This window comes from Enhydra lutris, unplaced genomic scaffold, assembly GCF_002288905.1.
Source record: "Enhydra lutris kenyoni isolate GAN:26980312 unplaced genomic scaffold, ASM228890v2 scaffoldscaffold64, whole genome shotgun sequence".
Lineage (NCBI taxonomy): Eukaryota > Metazoa > Chordata > Mammalia > Carnivora > Mustelidae > Enhydra > Enhydra lutris.
The window spans coordinates 1,159,277-1,176,940 of NW_019154148.1; the positions used below are offsets into that span (position 1 = coordinate 1,159,277).

A 17,664-nucleotide genomic window follows, 5' to 3' on the forward strand; every position below is an offset into this window, starting at 1 on the left:
GCCCCACATCAGGCTCTCTGCTCAGCAGGGAGCCTGCTTCCTCCTCTCTCTCTCTCTGCCTGCCTCTCTTCCTACTTGCGATCTCTCTGTCAAATAAATAAATAAAAAATCTTTAAAAAAAAAAAAAGGAGTCATTGGATTTTCTCTATGGGCCATTTGGGGTACCAAGAAACCTACCCAACCTCATACCTGAAACAAGTAAGAACTGGGCAAAATATATAAGACAATTGCCTGGTAGAATTTTCTGGATCATGAAAGAGAATCCTAAGCAGAGCAAAAAAGCTAGTAAAACTAAAGAAACAAAGATCAGAGTTTGGGGGGAATAAGGTGCCTGGAAGTTGTAGAGCCAAGAAGGAAACTAGGAAAGAAGCAGCAAGTGGAAGAGAGGAGAGAGGTGGGGGAGGGAAGATGGAGAGAACGGTTGGAAGGAGGAATAAGAAGAAAATGATGCACAAGAAGTCTTCTAGAAATTTGCATAAATTCCTTTGAATATGAGCCAAAGGCTAATTTGGGTTTTTTTTTCTATTTAATAAAAATACTGAGTGCTACCAAAAAAATATAAAAACACAGTTGGAATGGCAATGCAAGTAGTCTCTCCTAATATATTTTTTACATCTTTCTAACTTTAATACTCACAGTGAAAGCTTCAACTGAGAGGCTTCTGCAAAGTCTTCCGGTGGTGGTGTTCTCCGTTCCCCGGATGTAGAGTTTAATCTGTAACTGATGGATGTGAAGCAATCTACAGGTTTATCGAGCTTCACATCTGGAGTTTCTGGAGTAGGCCTCAGGTCTTGCACATTAATGGTTCAAAAGGTACATTAGCTGCAGAACATTCTCAAGTCATGGATATTTAGGCGTCTGTCAATGTCGGCCACACTGTGACAATAAGGAGAATTTTCCTTCAGAGATGTTTTTTGGGGAAATTTTTGTTTCTTTGCTTGTCTTTTTTTTAAAGTTGGGAACACTCTTCCTTTCTCGTTCACTCTCCATTGGCCTCTGTTTCATCTGCTGCACCTTCTGAGCCCTGTTAGTTTTTCTGTCCTCTCGAATATGCTGCTGTAGAACACTCCCGCTGCTCTCTCCTCCATAGTACCCTGCATTTCAGAGGACAGCCCTGCATAGCTGTCTCTTGTCAGTTTTTCTTCTTCTAGGCCTATCCCATCCCCATGGTATTTTTCAGACATTATTTTGATTGGTAAATGAGCAAAAGCAGGACATAAGTCTGCCTTAGAAAGTTCTTCCCACCGTTTCTTGATGTTTTCTAATTAGAGTAGATGTATAATATGACTTCACATCTTCTAACAAGAACTACACACTGAATCCTGTTTCTTTAAACAGCATCTCTTGGTCGTCTTTTTTTGTTGGCCAGTACTGGGTACATTTAACAGATTCCTTCCCCACAACTCAGTTTAGCATGACAACTGCTTTGGTCTTTCTCTGCCAAACCATGGGCCAGAAATGGCAACCTGTACTAGGAAGTGGCCCCTATGTTAAGATATAATTCTTCTGTGCCTCTTCTGTGCCATCTTAAATTGGCACCAATATAATCATTTTCAGCATTCTGCAGTTTAACATGACTGTGATCGTAGGGGGCTTTGATCTCTGCATCTGTTTCAGTTTCTGTTTAATGGAAACTTGGCCATTCTATGGAGGACAGTCATGGGAGTCACTGCAAATTTCCAAGTACAGCCATAGCTAGTGACTTTGAGCACCCAACTGCTCAAACTCCTGCTGGACAGTGGCAGATATGGTGTTGGGAGCAAGCTGGTGTGACCAGAGCAGCTCAGGCCCTACAGGGTCCAGGGAGAGCTGCTGAGAGCTAAGTGGTGCATGTAGAGAACTGTAGGATTAAATTTCATGAGAGAAAAAAAAAAAACAAAGATTCGTAAGATAAATAATTCCCAGAGCCCACACACAACAGAAAATCATTCAAAGTCCAATCATTTAGAGGGCAGAGCTCTTGGGAAACATCTGGGGCATCAAGGAAAATCCTCCCACATGGGCCCAGCCATCACTCTCTCTCCCTAACTGCAAGTAAATAGATGATGATTGACAGGTAGGTAGACAAAAGATATATATTTTTTCTAAAAATAAAAACCTATAAGTACTTGGGAAAAAAAGGTCAATAACATAAGTCATCAAGGAAATAAACATTAAAATCAAAATAAGATACCATTATACACCCATTAGATGGCTAAATTAGAAGGACTAACATCCCAAATGTTAGCAAAAATGTGAAGCATGGAACTATAACACTTCTCAACTGTAATTTTAGAAAACTGTTTGGCATTTTCATAGAGTTGAGTATATGCCAATACTATAACCCAGCTATCTCACTTCTAGGATTTACACTATAGGATGAAAACATACATCCATTCAGAGACTTGTACAGGAATTTTTATAGCAATTTTTTCGTAGCCAAAACCCTGAAACAATCCACATGTCCGTCGACTTGTGAATGGATAAATTGTTTTGGCATTGCCAAAGGAGAATGTTCTGTTCAAGTATAAAAAGGAAAAAATTGCTTATATACCCAACAGCATGGATGAAACTTACAGATATTACTCTGAGCAAAAAAAGGAAGTCACAAAAGAGTACATACCACATAATTCCATTTTTATGAAATTCTGGACGGTCTATATGAAATTTTAATCTATAGTGAGAGAAAGCAGATCACTGGTTGCATGGAGTCAGGAAGAAGAAATTGTCCAGGAAGAAGACAAGGGATTTGGGGATGATAAAATTCTTCTATACCTCCATTATGAGGATGCTTACATGAATGTCTGCACTTGTCAAAATTTATCAAACTGTTCAATTAAAATGTATGGTTTTTGTTTATGTAAATTATACGCCAAGAAAGGTGATAAAGGAGAGAGAGAGAGAGAGAGAATTTGATTGTGCTGAAATTGAGAGGACAGCCCTGGGAATACCATCGGAATCGTACCAAAAGCTTCATGCATCCTCGCTGTCAAGAACAGAAGATATTTCTAGGGTGGTCAGTCATTTAAAAGGGGGTGGGTAGAGACAAGCAGATACTATGTGCCTGCAGATAAAAGTAGAAGTATGAAATGCTCCTGCCAAGTAATTAATTCCAATCTAATCAAGTCTCTAGAGCTATTTAGAAATGAGCAGAAAATGCAACGAAGAGATAGATGACAGACAGACAGACACTATGGGGGCACCAAACAACATCCAAACTATAGGAAACTCTCAAAAAAAAATGGTTTTTAGAAGTAGAGGGGAAAACATCTAGATCAATATCTAGATTAACAGAGAATTCAAAGACATGTCATGCAATCACAGCTATAAACTTTACGTGGATCTCAATTTGAACAAATAAATTATAAAAAAAGAAAAACCTCCTATAAAACAGTAAGTAAAATGTGAACACTATTTGATAACATTAAGGAATTATTGTTAATTTCTTAGCTGTTAAAATGTATTATGGTTAACTTTATCTTAAAGAGACATATACTTAAACATTTATACATGAAATTCTGTGATCACTGGGATTCAATTCAATGTAATCTGGGTGGGGAGAAGAGGGTAGGAGTAAAAATAAACAGGATTGGTCACAGACTGTTGGATACATTGAGCTATTATATCATTCTCTCTGGTTTTGTATATATTTAAAATTTGGCCATAATGTAATAAAATTAGTTAGAAAGGAAAGTGATGTCCAGCACAGCTCTGGTGATTCAGTAGAAATAGGCTCTGTGGAAGAATGTTGCAGGTCCAGCTACTTGCCTGGCCAATATATACTAACCCCTTCTCTTTAGTACATTATTTAGAGCAGACTAGGCTATGTTGCAGTAACAGACCACAAATCTGTTTAATCAAAGTTCCTTTCTTGATCATACCATTTGTACCACATGGACTGGCAACGGTTGATAAATGCTCCACATTCTTGTAGGTGTGCTGTCTGAAACACAGTGTCTGGATGATCCCAGCAGGTAAGGTAAGATTGAGGAAACTGAAATGGATTTATTTCTTTAAGGAAGCGCTATGCCCAACGTCAGGCTTGAACTCACGACCCCAGGATCAAGAGTCAATATACTCTACTGACTGAGCCAGCCAGACACCCCTTAAATGAATTTTTTACTTTCTCCTTTACGTGACCTTTGTCACTTTTTTTTTTTTCGTATTTCATTGGCCACACTGATCACATGGAAAGGAGACTGAGGAGTATGGGCTTCACAATACCCAGAAGGGTACAAGAGTCACATATGGTAATCACTGGTAATAACTATCACATTTGCCAACAGGAGCACAATTTTTTTTTTCCTGGCTGAGAACATTCCCAGCTTTAACTATTCAACTTTCCAACTCCCAGGTACTAGGATTGGTCGAGCGACACAAATTTGACACATAAGAAGGTTCAGCAGGAAAACCTGATGAAGGAGACAGACTCAGCATGTTTCCTTTGGCCCCTACGCACTCCTATTCTTCCAACCAGGAAAATGGGCACTATGCTTGAGGACACTGCAACTATACAGACAGACTCATATACTAAAGATAGTGGCACAGCAGCTAGAAGGAGCTATAGCTTCTTGGCAACTTGCTGAATAGCCAAAATATCCCTCATCACCTCCAGAATACAGACTTCTTCATGTAGACAGACAGGTAGATAGAGGGATAGGTAGGTAGAAACTGAACCAGCCTTTATTAAACCATTATGCCCAGGCTTTTGCTATATTTTGCCAAATTTAATCTTTAATAATGTGCAAAGATTCTTCCAGATTCGACAAGGAGGTCAGGGAACAAAAGATTCTTATTGTTTTCCCTTTTAGTTAAGTATTTTAGGAACTCTAGTAGAAAAATAATAATCCCAATTTAATAAGTAATTAAGAAAAAATTTTAGGTGAGAGTTAACTATCTGGTCACATAAGGGCAAGATCTTCTACAGCTGATGAAGGGAAGGAGGAAGTGTATGAGGCACAGAATATGCTTCCTTCCTGGGCAGAATGGTAGGGCCATAGGAATTAGGCAGGTCATGAGTGTAACAAAGAGACTACTCACCCACACAGGGTCATAGTAACATTTGATAACCACTGAAAGGTAACAAATTTTCTCACTCTTCAGGTTGTTGAATGATGGTCTTGTATACAGGACCCCCAGGGTTCACAGCCTTTTGATGAATGGGTATCCCATTCAATAACCTCTCTGGTTTATCATCCTCATCAAGACTGGGAGATGTTTATCAAGCTTAACAGACCTACTGTTGACCCACCTAACAAGAATACAACTTCCAAATATAATACTTATATATTCTGAACTGAATATTCTGAACTGAAAATACTTATATATTCTATGAGAAGTAACTCAACTTCTCATCAATATTCCGTGCTCTTGAGAAAATGATAGCCCTTACAAGGCCATTTAACAGGGAAAGAAAGCCCAAAACACAAGCTCAGGTTTCTTCCCTCATCCTACTTTGACAACTAAAATAACTAGAAAAATACAAATCAATTTCAACCAAAGACCAACAAACAAATGGAAATTGAGATTGAGAAAATAATTGCCTTCATAAGAGTATCAAAAGGAATAAAATGCTGAGTTAAGATATTCAACAGTGGAAATGTAGGGCCTGTATACTGAAACCACAGCTTTAACTGCAAAAGTCAGGGACAATCTAAATAAATGGAGGCCATGTTTACAGGAGATTTACTACTGTTAATATGATAATTCTCCTCAAACTGATCTACAGATTCCATGTCACCTCTATCAAATTTCCACCTGACTTTTTTGTAGAAATTTATAAGCTGACCCTAAAATTTATATGAAAATGCAAAGGACTTAAAATAGCCAAAACAATTTTTAAAGAACAAAACAAAGTTGGAAGATCTATATTACCCAATTTCAAAATTTACTACAAAGTCACTATTAAATTATAAATTGAATTTCATCAAAATTATACACACTCTTCAAAAGACTACACTAGGAAATGAAAAGAAAGAGACTGGAAGAAAATATTTGCACATACTATATCTAACAAAGAACTCGTATCCAGAATACGTAAAGAAGCGTTACCAAATAAATTATAAGAAGACAACACAATTTAAAAGCGGGCAATACATTTCATCAAAGAAGACATTTATCCCAAGAAGATATATAAATGACTAATACACACATGAAAAGACATTCCATATCATTAGTCATTAGGGAAGTGCAAACTGAAACCCCAATAAGAAGGCTATAATTAAAAAGACTGGCAATTCTAAGCATTGGCAAAGATACAGAAGCCAATTGTGACACTCATAACATTATGGTTGGATGCGAAATGGTAACATTTGTCAGATTCTTGAGAAGTTAATCACATACTTATGATACAAAGCAGTAATCCCAATCCTAAGTATCTCCTCAAGAGAAATGAAGACATATGTCTACATGAAGACTTGAACATGAATACTCATAGAAGTATTATTCAAAATAACCAAACGCTGGAAATAATCCAAATGCCAGTCCATGAGTGAACAGATAAAAGGAATGTGAAACAGCTGTACAACAGAATACTACTCAGCATTAAAAAGAAACTAGGGATACATACTACAACATGAATGAATCTCAAAACCATTACACTAACTAAAAGAAGCCAGATACAGAAGACTTCATATTATATGGTACTATATGAAACCCCTTAAAAAGCAAATCTAGGGGCACCTGGATGGCTCAGTGGGTTAAGAATCTGCCTTCAGCTCAGGTCGTGGTCCCAGGGTCCTGGGGTCGAGCCCCGCATTGGGCTCTCTGCTCGGCAGGGAGCCTGCTTCCTCCTCTCTCTCTCTCTCTGCCTGCCACTCTGCCTACTTGTGGTCTCTGTCTGTCAGATGAATAAATAAAATCTTTAAAAAAAAAAAGCAAATCTATATACAGAGAAAACACATTAGTGATTGCCCTAGGGCTGGGGACTGACTACAAACTACAAACAGGAGCTTTTTGGGGTGATGAAAATATTCTAAAAGTGGACTGTGATGATGATTACCCAATTCCAATGAACATACCCCCAAATTACTATAATGCACACTAACAGTGGAAGAAATTCATGGCATGTAAATTATACCTCAATAAAGCCATTTTAGAAGAAGAAAAATGAAGGATGGGGGAGGGGGAGGAGGAGGGTGGGGAAGGGGAAGAGGAGGAAGAGAAAGACCAAGGTAGGATACTGAAAGCATATGTGGAGGAAGAATTAAATTTATCATATGCTAAAGTGAAGAACTAGCACTAATGAACTAAGTAGGGAAAGGGAGATTTTATTCAATATAAGGAAAATTTTGCTCATTACTTTCTTCAAAAGAAACAACCTGTATTGAAAATTGTTCTTCATCCCTTGAAGGTTAGTACTCTTTGTAAGAATATTGTAAAATAACATTCAAAAAAAAAAAAAAATCAAGGGATACCTCCCAAAGTTAAAGCTTTCTGCATCTGAACATTAACAAAGTTATATACAAAGAAGTTTTGATTTTTGGTATCCTAGAACTGCGGCACATGTAAACAAAAACTGACTTTAGAAGAAACTTGCTTTGTTTCAAAGGACTGTGGTAAATCTGGCTGCTTCCCTACCTTAATCCAACCTGACTGTGCTAAATTGATATCTGCTTAGAACAAGAGTGGTAATTCAGGTTTCAGTTTTACAGGTAACATAAGAGACACCGCCATGTCTTAATGCTGGATAATGGTGATAGTGTTTGGTTCTTAAAAAGGGAAACCAGTTAAAACAATTGATCTATAGATTGGATAACTGTTCTCTGAATCTCAAGAGAGAATGATTTAGTACTAACACTATGTTAAGTGTTGCAGAGGCCTCTCAGAATCTCTAGCCTATGAGAAGTAGAATATATAATTAAAACAGAGAACAAATGTGATTTTTGGAAATGAGATTAGAAGTTTCAAGTACAGTTTTAGGAGTCGAGCAGAAAAATCCTATCAATGAAAAAAAAAAAATGAAAGCCCCAAGCAGCTCTAAACTGAAGGAAATATTTTCAAATGTTTGTTCAATGAGTGTGGATAAAATTCAGACTATCCAGATAAAAATAAAAGTCCTCTAATCTCACAGAACATTTATAATTAGAAGTTACACCATGAAATATTTAGTCGTTTCAAGTTCAAGTTAGAAGAAATGTTTTTCGATGGAATTTCTGGAACATAAACCACTCTGCTTTCTGGTGGGAAACATAAATGACTATACAAGTTGAACATAAAATTCATGAACATCTGGAAGCCTGCTAATTGCAGACAGAATGTCACATAAAACAAGAAATCAAAGAAGTTCTTTCTGGCTCATATGTCTTTAGGAGGGAGAAATCACTTTCCTTGGCACAAGTACACTGGCATAATTGACAAAACGTTGAGATGGCACATTTCACCATATGTGCTTCCTTGGATCTAATCAAGTCCCATGAACACTGGAGTCATAAACTCTACATTTGGTCTAAGGCAATGTATGATAAATTCTTAAATCAGTGGTAATAAAAGAGGTGGAGCAGAAGTTTAAATACAGCAGAAAGGAGACTGAACTGCCTTAGCCAACTAGGATAAAGTAAATTCCTGATTTGAAAAAAAAAAAAAAAAAAAACCCTGAATCTAAGTGCATTGGGGGGCAGGTCCCCAACATGCTGAGAAAAAATATTTGTTCCATTATGACAGTGCACAAACCACAACCAGTCTATAGACCTATTTTAACTAAGAGAGAAAGCTTTTTCCCCTCAATTTAAGGCAACATTTAAAAATTTAAAAATTTTCTACAGAAATACTTATTTCTGCTTTCTCTTAAAAATAACATCTGGTAATTCCTCCATAGCTACAGCCTGCTGGCATGTGTAACAACTTCCACTTTCTGGCAGGGGGCTCATGTTCTCCAGTTCACGTAATCCCCCAACATCCCAACTATCTCCACCATCCTCACAATGAACACATGATCTGTTACTCTTTCATTTCACCTACTTGGCCCTTACAGGCCTTTGAGATCATATCCCCTGCACCGAGAAAGGAGGCGATATGTCATGAGTAACTATTTTTATTTTGCTTTTGATGACGCAAATTTTCTTGTAGCTAAATGACTGAAGCCCAGTGAAAGGCATCTCCGACACTGAACTCCTATCACATCCCCTGATCTTTCTGCATCCATTGGTATTTCTCAGTATCTGTTGGGATTTCAGGATGATAATCTCATTCTGCAGTCTCCCAGAGTTGAAACACAGATGAAGGAGTCAGGGAAGTGAATATGAAAATTTAACTTTATTACTGATAGTATTGAACTGAAGAACACTATTTGAATGAGTGGCCAAATGGGCCTCCCAATACCTTCACCTTCATTTGAGCTTGACCTTGTCCAAGACTGCAGACCTCAAGGAAATAATGGATGAAGAGTTTATTGCTTCCCTCTGGGAAAGAGATGAGCTTCAGGTGAGTCTTCTCCTGGTTCATGAGGCTCTTCTCCAACGACCAACTACTGCTCCACTGTGGCCAATTTAGCTTTTTCCCCATAAAAAATATGACTTGGTGATATGAGGAAGTGGAGATACAATGTGGGGGCGTTGAGGGGTAGGAAAATAAAAAATGAAAGAAGATGGGATTGGGAGGGAGACAAACCATAAAAGACTCAATCTCAAAAAACAGACTGAGGTTGCTGGAGGGAGGGGGGACGGGAGAGGGGGGCTGGGGATATGGACATTGGGGAGGGTATGTGCTATGATGAGTGCTGTGAAGTGTGTAAACCTGGTGATTCACAGACCTGTACCCCTGGGGATAAAAATACATTATATGTTTATTTTAAAAAATTAATTAATTAAAGTGTTTCAGTAAATTAAAAAATATATATGAGTTGGTAAGAATACTAAAATAAAGAGTCCAAAGCACTGTTGTACCTTAGGCTAAAAATCTACACCTTATTTTGTTTCCCATTCTAATTTGGGTCCATCATAGTTTACAAGAAGTTACACATGGAAGTCAAACAGAAACATAACTACTCTAATAATACAGTAACAATAACATAAAAATGACCTAAATTTGAACATAAGTACTCCCCATTATGAAGTTCCCAGCATGAAATTAAGCTCCCAACATTGTCGTCCTGGTTTTTAAAATCTAATAATAATTGGGGCACCTGGGTGGCTCAGTGGGTTAAGCCTCTGCCTTCGGCTCGGGTCGTGATCTCAGGGTCCTGGGATTGAGCCCCGCATCGGGCTCTCTGCTCAGCAGGGAGCCTGCTTCCTCCCCTCTCTCTCTGCCTGCCTCTCTGCCTACTTGTGATCTCTCCCTCTCTCTCTGTCAAATAAATAAATAAAATCTTTTAAAAAAATAAAATCTAATAATAATAATAACTATTATTATTATTAATAATAATAACTATTATTATTAATAATAATAATAATAATAGAGGTACATGGGTGGCTCCGTTGGTTAAGTGCCTGACTCTTGATTTCAGCTCAGGTCATGATCTCAGAGTCATGAGATCGAGCTCTGCTGGGCTGGGTTCTGTGCTCGGCATAGTCTACTTGAGATTCTCTCTCTCCCCCTGCCCCTCCCCTCTGCTCCTACATGTTCTCTCTTGCTCTCTCTCTCTCTCAAATAAATACGTAAAACTTCAAATAATAATAATAATAATAATTAACAAAAGAATTTATTTTTCTTAAGAGCTTCTTGTATTCTTTAGAAAAGTCCTAGCTAGTTGAGTGGTTGTCTGAGTTGTGTTCCATGATAATGAGTATGGTCCCGTCAAGATATCAGGAGTTACATTCTTTCGCCTATGGCCCCACCACTGAGAAAATATAAAAAGTTAGCAGGATCCATAAAAGTTTTGGAGTCACAGTGAAAAAACAGCTTAATCCTAGCTCCAAAGTGATTACCCCTGGAGGAAAAAAAAAAAAAAGTCCCCAGAAAGCAGCACAGAGTGCTCCCAAAGACTGTAGAAAAGGTTCAGTGCTATGTGAGGGAAGGAGAGCAAATGCAGAAAAATTTAATTTCTAGTCACCAGACTTTTAGCTCATCAGTTATTTACCTGTCCATGGTCCAAAACCAGTAACTGTGACATCTGCCATAGTATGGAGAGGAGGAGAACCTACTTTTGCATTCTCTATCCTCAAAGAAACTTCTGGCAAAGTTTTGAAACTTGCAGGGGTCACAGACCCAGTCACTAGGACTCAGTGAAGTTCTTTCAATCCTATTCACCATATTAAAAACTTTTTCATTTTATTTGCTTTTTGAGGCTCAACATCCTGTCCTCACACCCACCCCCAGCACTGCATTTGGGATGAGAATTGTCCAGGAGGCAGAACTGCTCCACTGTGACTAATGTCACTTGCTATGGAATGTCCTAGGCTTATGAGACAGCCTACAACTGTCAGTTTTCTTATTACCCCCAACTTGGTTTCTGCTGAAGAATCACCCTCTGCAGACCCTGCCTTTCATTAGCTTTTGAATATTCCAGACTTTAAGCAACACTTTTTCTGTCACATATTTTTCTTCAACAAGGAAGAAGGCTCTGACACTGTATTTTTATCTGCTGTTCTGCTACTCTAAGAAAGCTCAAAATTGTTCAACTTGCTTCTTAAATTGATTCCTTCCCTTCTCTACCACATGTATGGCTGGCTATTCAGAAGATCTCAGTATCTGTTTTGCTTTTCATATCTTTTCATTTTTAAGCCCAACTATCTGCTTTTCTGACACAATTTTCTCCAGGTCTTGTCTTACAAGGGGCCCATCATAAGAGACATACAGCCAGTGAGTTCTGGTGCTGCTCAAAACATCTGCTGTTAGAACAGACCTTGTTGACCTTCACCTTCTGAGTGAAGTCATTCCAAGCACTGTCCCATCATACAAGCGTTGAACCCAGGCTGCAGTAGATCTACCACTGAGGCCATAACTCTATTCCCACTGAAAGTTAAGTACATCTTCTTTTTTTTTTAAGGCTGGTTTTTTCCTTCATTCCCTTTCAAATCTGTCCAAGTATTCTGTATCCATATGGTTAGTTCTCATTAAAGACCCCCTGTTTATAACTTTAAGAGGACATTTTCCAAGAGTTTGTTAGATCTGGGGTCCCTCAGCATAACCATGTCAATGTACTCTCTGTGACCCCGATATTATGCTCCAACTATACTTCTTTAGGCCCTAGTCACCCTCTCCTATCCTAGAACAATCAAAGGAAAAAAATCCTTCTTTTATAGTCTCACTTTCAAGAGTAGTTGACTGGGTACTTATTTTCTTTAATTTGTCCTATCTAGTCAGTCAGACCTCTAAGATTTCAATCATTCTCTTCAGAACGTGTTTCTTTTTTTTTTCTTTCAGAACATGTTTCTGCCTCCAATTTAATTTGTCTATTTGACTTTTTCTTTTTCTTTAACTCTTCCCAAAATTCCTGTTCTAATAATAAATCCAGAGCACATTTTTAAACTAAGATATTCTTCTCAAATTGCAAATAAGGCCATTCCAGAAGGCAAATGTATAAGGTACAACCTATTTTAATTCCTTCTTTAGACAGGATGCACAATAATTTCGTTAACATTTTGCACTGTTCACTATATACTAAGATTATCCATTCTTTTTGTTCTTTAGTAAATTTCTCCAACCTCCTAAGGGTAAAACCAAAATCCGGGTCTCTGAAATAAAAAAACCATTGTCAGAGTTATTATAATTAGCACGTTCAGAGCCCATATGAGCCTGGGGAACTGGGACAGGAGTAGAAAGCACTCAGCGCCCAAACCACGTGATTCCCAGCAGTCGGCGGCTCCACAGGGCCTTCTCTTGGTACTGAATACAGCTCACAGAAATAGGAACAGAACTGGAGGCAGCTGATGAGGCCGTGCATTTGTACGCCAGGCATAAAATTCCTACTAGCTATTTGTGGCCCACATGGACTTAGCTGCCTTTGCAAACCATCTCTAGACCTGGCTGAGAGCTGCAATAAAAGCTGCGTAATTATTCCACCCACCAATGCCTACTGGGCCCGTATGCTGGAGCTCTGCCTCTTTTGCTGTGAGCCTTAACACAGAGTTCTCTTTTTCTTAGATAGGAATGAGCCATGGGTCCAAGATACAGGAAAGTCAGGCTTCAATTCAGCTCGCTTAGCAATAACATTTGAGATTTATGGTTAGTTTGTACCCATTTCTGGAGACATCAGAATGAAAGTGAACATTGGAGAGAAAGATGCTGGTGCTTCACAGCCCTCTAATACCCAAGTGCGAAGCAATTTTTCCCAGTGATCTGGAAAAATTATTCCTTCATTAAAAAAAAATTTCCATATCCTCTAAAGATATCTTAAAATATGAATTTTTATCAAATGACATATCAAGAAAGTAAAACACTGGGTATACATTGGGAAAAAAAATTTGCAAACATCAAACTCAAGAATTAGTGTCAGTGATACAAATGAAAATTCCAACAAAACAGTAAGAAAGGGACAAATAACCCAATGGGAGAAATTAGGCAAAGGACATGAAAAGGGATTCCAAAGAAGAGGAAACACATATGGGCAAAGAATTGAAGGTTTGCCCAATCTCATTAATAATCACAGACTTCAAATCTAAGCCATAGTAAGGTATCATTTTATATACATTCAGTAAGCAAAAATCAACAAATCCAAGAAAACAAGCATTAGAGAGTCCAGGCATCAATAAGATTTCTTATGTGGTAACATCAGCAAAGTGGCAGAACAGGAAGTTCCCAGCCCACATCCTCTGACAAAAACAAGTATTTGGCAGCTTTTCCATTCAAGTGCCTTTATTCCAGCTCTGGGACCCGAGTAAGAGTTTGTATAACTCTGACAAAGCCCAAGACTGAAGAAGGTCACTATGAGAAGGCAGAACCACTGACTGTGGCCCCAGTCCCCCTGTGGACTCAGCTATAGTGCCACTTGTTCAGTCATGCCATCAGCCCCTTCAGCAAGGGAACTGAGAATGAGCCACATCCCTCCATACCACCAATAACAGGCCTGATGGTCTCGGACCTGACTACTGTCCTGGAAAAAGCTTTGCAAGCTCACTCCAGCACTGCCCTACCATGGTCCAGCAACAGTGCTGCCACCCAGGGACCAGCCCAGTGACCCAACAAGAGTACACCCGAGACTCAGTGGAACCCACACCTAACCAGCCCATGATAACAGGCTGGCTGGACCCAATCATATTTTTAAAATACGAACATTCACATATTATAAATCCCAGAAATCTAGTATCAATATAACCAATGAAGATCCTGTATATATATGCAAGATATATATATGCAAGATAGGATTTTCATTTTCATAGCAGAATTGTTCATTGTATCATAAAACACAGAACATTCAATGCTCACAAAGGTGAGTATATAAATAAATTTGCAGTAGAATATTATGCATTACTGAAAACAGGTAAACTCCACCTCATGCAAAAATATTAGTAGAAAAACAGAATAGTAAAATGAGTCCCAGAGGACAATAACCAGCATGCTGTCAAGAGTCAAGAGTCTAGAAAAAATAACTAAGCAACTAAAATAAAGCAGTATATCATGTAGGCATATATGTTAAACACACGTTCAGGAAAGTGGCAGCATGAGGGGGACAGAAATAAAGAGAGGTTAGGGAAATAAATACATGGAAGTTATAGTTATTGTTCTAATTTTCAGATCAAATTTATGGATGTTAATTTATTATGAATTACTACCTTAATTATAAGGACTATATGAGTCAATAATAAAAGAGTATCATGGACCAAGGATTCTGAGTAATTCAATTTTGTAAATCTAAAGTATGGTAAAAAAAATTTATATATATACACATAAATAGTTATATGTAATGTTCATATACACTAATAAATTATTTAAATTATTTATAATAGCAGATAGCTTTTGATTTCATTTGTAATTTTCTGTAAACTGGAAATGAGATGTTTTAATTATGTAAAAGTTGATTCTTTACAGTGTTCTATTTGAAGAACATTATACAATGTTCAACAGTATGTTAACAACAGAAAAACTCTATAATTACAAAATATGTCCCAATAAAAATATTTAATAAGGAAATAAAAATGATATTACTTGAATAAATGAATCATGAGAAAGACATAGCATAGTATATTTTCCACACCCCCAAGAGAGTCTACTAAATTTCAACCTGCAAATATTGAAAGGATTTAAAAGTGCTGTTAAGTTTTTCTTTTGGTATGTCATAGCTTGAATTCCTATTAAAAAGGAAAAAAATACATGCATGGTAGCCTCATTCCCCAGAAGTCTTAACATTAAAAAATTGAGAATTTTTCAAGTACATAAAAATGGGATAAATTTCAAAGTTAAAATTGGGGAGGTTCACCTCTAATAATGGAAGACTAGATCATTTCAATCCATTTTCTTCCTGAAAGAAAACAGAAATTTCAGACAAAATAAACCAAAATCTATATAACAGCATCAAAGAACCACGAAGGCAGTGAAGACTTAGGAGAACAAGATCTAAGAAAAGAAGGAACCTCAGACTGAGGACTTGGACTTTGATGACTGCTGTTTCCTAAGCATGTGTGCCCATTTTAACAGAAAACCCTGATAAGCTCAGCAGAACTTTCAGTCCCATTCATGAGGTTACGAGAACAAAAAACTGAAAATCAAGAAACAACAAAGAGTAGGTTGGTGGGGTGGCGAGAAGTGATCTGATGAGCCACCCACTGGGCTGGCACTGCTAAGTTTGACAACCTAGACATAATTAGAAATTAGAAATAAAATAATTTTCATAAAGACAAAAGCCCAGTGTTTAATTATTTCCACCCTTGATGGTATTAAAATGAGCTAGAATTGCGAATGTCCCTATCCCTATCTACCTTCCAGAAACAAATATTAATTCTCTTTTGCAACGAATAACATTATCATAATCCTAAAATTATATTCAATAAATATTAGCAAAGTAGTCACTCAGGGGATCACGAGACAACAGCATTAAGAAAAATACATCCAGGGCGCCTGAGTGGCTCAGTGGGTTAAGCCGCTGAAAAAAAAAAAAAAGAAAAATACATCCAATATAATCAAGTAAATAGAATACAGCAAATAACTAAAGGCATAACAAAAATAAACTAATGGATAATTTAGAATCAGTATTCTAGTTACAACAGTGTGAAATATGGCTACTGAGAGAATTGGTGACCTGCAAGAAACACACAAGCTACAGTCTGGAAAAGAAAAAAAAGATGGGAAATATAGAAACAAATGTGCAAGTGATGAATGGCATATTGGTGAAAAGGTATTACATGCCTGTATTTGGAGGCCCAGAGGAGAAAGAGAAAATGAAGAAGAAACAATATTTGAAGATCTGAAGAGATACTAGCTGAGATGTGTCAAAACTGATAAAAACAAAAGTGATGAAAATATATTGTCACAGATTCGAAAAGCACTCTGAACATGAAGCAGGACAATTACAATGAACATCTCATGTGGGCACATACCACTAAATTTGCTGAAAACTTAAAGCACAAAAAAATAAATCTTTAAAATAGCCTGAGGAAAAAAAATAATACATAGTCTTTTCAAGTGAATAAAATTATGAACCAAAATTGATCACTGATGAGAAGCAATCAATTTTTTTGCTGCCTTGAAAGGTAAGAGTGTAAATACTCTTCTGTCAGTCATGGATATTCATTCACTATGCGAGTCTACTTAACAAAGCCAGTCAAGACGCTGATGTTCTCAAAGACAAGCCACTAAGAATACCATCCTATTTTCACTTTGCCTCCAGCCAAAACTTATCCCTTTTCATAGTTTTGACTCTCAAAATCTATCTGGACTATATTTCCTTTATATTTGAAAGTCTTTCATTTCCTGGTGTATCATAAAGGCCTACTGAGAATTCCTATATGTTTCTTTAAAAAAGTCTTTTTTACTTCTTACATTTTTTTTTCTTTCATCCCACAAGGATTGACTTAAATAACATTCAAAATGCTAGATGGAATTGACATTTCATTTGGAGATCAGTGGTGCTAATGGATGGGAAGGAATCACAGAAAAGTGGTAACCCAAGTTCCCTCAGCCAAAAGTATCATGGAAATAGCACTGAACGGAGAATCAGGAAACTAGGTTCTATTTCTGGCTTGGTTCCTAAGTAACTTTAGGCAAGTTTCTTTGCCTTTCTTGGCACATTTCCTCATCTGTTGAAGGATCTCTTCACTCCCCTCAAATTCAAATATTCTATTACATAATGCATACCAATACACACTTTTAAGCAAAACATATGTGATCTATATTCCGGGATATCTTCCTCTGCATTCTTCATTCAAGGTTATAGCCTTAAATTCTAGAAGATAAATTTTAAAAAGACAGCAAGCAAGTGCTAAAGACAGAAGTCTGTGACCATTCTAGTCTTCCACTGCTCTTTGTTAACATGGTTGCCTGAAAGCATTAGTAATGTACTTGCTATTTAATAATACTTCCTATTCAGTTCCTAAGGTCTTTGAAATGTAAACCTTCAAAGGTATCCATTGCCTTTTTTCTCTCCCTCAGATGTTCTCTCAACATGGAAATACAGAACATTACCATCTTTTAATTCTTCTAAGAACTTAAGTCATTTGCACATTGAAGATTTCACTGAAATTTAGTATGTTTAACAAGGGAACCTGACATCATATCATGTTTTTAAATATCCTCTTGCTTAGGTCTTTGCACTATATTAGTGATATCTAATTATTTTAACTTCAAACTCAAAAATGTCTGCATTTGGCAGATATT

At 37.3% G+C, this 17,664-nt stretch overlaps 1 pseudogene; it reads right to left on the reverse strand.

Annotated features, from left to right (window-relative positions):
* Nucleotides 1-1,001: 1,001 nt before the first annotated feature.
* Nucleotides 1,002-2,960, reverse strand: LOC111158871 (annotated as a pseudogene).
* Nucleotides 2,961-17,664: the final 14,704 nt, after the last annotated feature.